The sequence below is a fragment of the Enhydra lutris genome, unplaced genomic scaffold, assembly GCF_002288905.1.
Source record: "Enhydra lutris kenyoni isolate GAN:26980312 unplaced genomic scaffold, ASM228890v2 scaffoldscaffold26, whole genome shotgun sequence".
Classification (NCBI taxonomy): Eukaryota; Metazoa; Chordata; class Mammalia; order Carnivora; family Mustelidae; genus Enhydra; species Enhydra lutris.
This window is the reverse complement of record NW_019154110.1, coordinates 21,194,993-21,197,446: the sequence shown is the minus strand read 5'-3', so window position 1 is coordinate 21,197,446 and position 2,454 is coordinate 21,194,993. Positions and strand designations below refer to the sequence as shown.

The 2,454-nt window shown below is 35.8% G+C and overlaps 1 protein-coding gene across 6 annotated transcripts in view; it reads left to right on the top strand.

Moving 5' to 3' along the window:
* LOC111151336 (LUC7 like 3 pre-mRNA splicing factor) overlaps positions 1-1,240 on the top strand; it is a 25,088-nt gene extending 23,848 nt beyond the window's left edge. For 5 of the 6 annotated variants that reach the window (XM_022509271.1, XM_022509270.1, XM_022509273.1 and 2 more), the window contains one exon: positions 1-1,240. This exon is cut by the window's left edge. The gene's annotated coding sequence lies outside the window, so the exon portion shown is untranslated. The other variant, XM_022509272.1, reaches the window with a different exon arrangement.
* The last annotated feature ends 1,214 nt before the right edge of the window (positions 1,241-2,454 follow it).

The window sequence follows — 2,454 nt, the reverse complement described above, 5'->3', positions numbered from 1 at the left end:
TGCGTGAAAACTTACAAATCAAATGTTAACAGAATGGAATTTTTTTTCAACTGTATGTAGGGATGCAGTGGTGCCCAGAATTAGATATCTTTAAAGAATTTTAAATACAATAAACACTTCATATTATTCGCCTTGTTACATTCAATGCAATTCTCAAGTCTTTAAGAGGTATGTGTTTAATATTTCCTACGGTGTAGGAGCATTTGCAGTCAGCCATAGGTACGTAGGCGTAGTCACTGGCTGATAACATATAAAGCAGCAGTGAGTAGCAAGGACAGACACCTTCAATCTCTGAAACACAAAGAACTGATGAATCATATAGAGTGAATTTGGGTTTTTAAAGAACGATTAAAAGTTAGGTTTTATGAGAGTTCTTAAAACCTATAAACTATTCATTCTTTGGGCTAGTCTAGTGGCTTGGGATAAAATCAGTACACGAAAGGGAGTACCAATTAGTTGGTTTGTCGATGGCTTTCTTCCTCTAGGACAGCCATATAGTGTTCTGTGTGTGAGCCACCCACATATAGGGAAGCATACACAGGCAAAGGCTCTTAAGTCCACACTGATGCCTTGAGAATTAAAAAGAATACAAACATTCCATATACATATATTAATTAGCAGTTAGTGACTGGGCCAACACTTAGTCATAAAAATTTGCCTTTTACATGTTGCCTAATTATCATTTTCCCCCAAATTTTGCATTGTAGGACTACTGTTCGAAGATTTTTGGAAGAAAACTGAAAACAGCATAAAGTGAAGATCGACATTAAAATGAGGTGAAAGAAAACTATAGTGGCATAGAAAAAGTATAAAGCTCAGTTAGTTGTTTTTTTGTTTTTGTTTTGTTTTGTTTTGTTTTTTTATTAAAAATTAATTCAGGACTGATGTGACCTTACCAGATTTCAGAAACGTGTTGATAGTATATATATGCCACTGAAAACTTAGGTCCTGTATCATATTTTTTTTCTTTAAGACTTTTTAAGAAATATTACCTAAACATGTGGCTTGCTCAGTGTTTAATTGCAAGTTTTCATTCTTGGACTTTGAAAACAGGATTAAACGTTAGTATTTGTGTGAATCAGACTAAGTGGGATTCCATTTTTACAACTCTGCTATTACCTAGCCTTTGGATTTAGAAGTGAAAATAAAGTATCTCTGACTTTCTGTTACAAATTTGATTGTCTCTGTCATTGAAAAGTTTTAGTATTAATCTTTTTCTAATAAAGCTATTGACTCTGAACTAGTCCCTTGTTTTAAATATGAGGTGCACTGTTACTAGAGGTGTTGGTGTACAGTTTTATCTGATTGTTCTGTTTAAGACTAATTTTTATATAGAATTTTCGCAGTTTAAATGTTTTAAATAATGGTGCTTCAATTTTGGGTGGTTATGAATAAATTTGGATTCTGCTTTTAATAGCAAAGATGTACAGTGAACTAGAATATATTTTTACATCCCTGAGATTCCTTTACTAGTAGAAAATTCAAAATATCCTTCTGATGAACACGATCCTCCTCTAGCTCTGAAATAATGACATAGAAGAGCATTCAGGAGCTTCTAACTAGTTTTTGTCTTTGTTTTAAATCCTGTATCAAGATTTCTTTTAACCTGGTCTTGTCAGATTATAAATGTATTCATTTCTGTGTGTGGGGTGTGTAATACATATAATAAGGATTTATTTTTAAAACGGATCCTTAAGCAGCTGATTTCCCCCTCTCCCCCTCCCCCCCAGGTAATTTGATAGCATGTTTCTCTGTATGGCCAGCTTTGGCGACTGTGTAAAAGTATTATCTCCAGCTACATGTATCATAGCAGTTCTTTGTGGTTTATAGTTTTCAAATATTGCTGTCCGTTTGTAGGTAGCGAAACCAAGTTGATTGGGTTAAATGACTTATGCAAGGTCACATGGCTTCATGTTGCTAAAGATAGCCCGCGGAACCTGGGTCTCTGCCTCTTGGTCCAGTGCCTCACGACTATGCCACTGTACTCATCCTGACAGGCATGGCGAACTGTCACAGAATTTACTACAGTACCCTCCACCAAGCTTTGGAAAGTGATGAAACCACCACCTCAGAGGTGCTCTTTGTGTGATCATTATAGGAGCACAGAGCCGTCCTAGCTTACTAGCTGCTCCTAGAGATTGCAGCAGGAGTTGAATGGGTTATTCTGGCTCTGTCAGGGTTAAGATGAAATGCGAAAGATCGAGCCTGGCTTTGTGTAGTTTGACAAGTTTGTGGTTTTAAGAGTAAAGGATTTAAAGTGCTAGTTTACCATATTCTGTTACTCGGTATCAAGAACAGAAAACTATTGCTAAACTATTACGGCAATAAATTATTAAGGAATTAAAATGCCAGATTTGTTCTGCCTCATCTAGAATCAGTAGCCAACTTACTTCAGTGAGGTAAAGTAAATGAGTTCATGAAAAGTCATCATCTTCATGATTCTGTGGACACTTA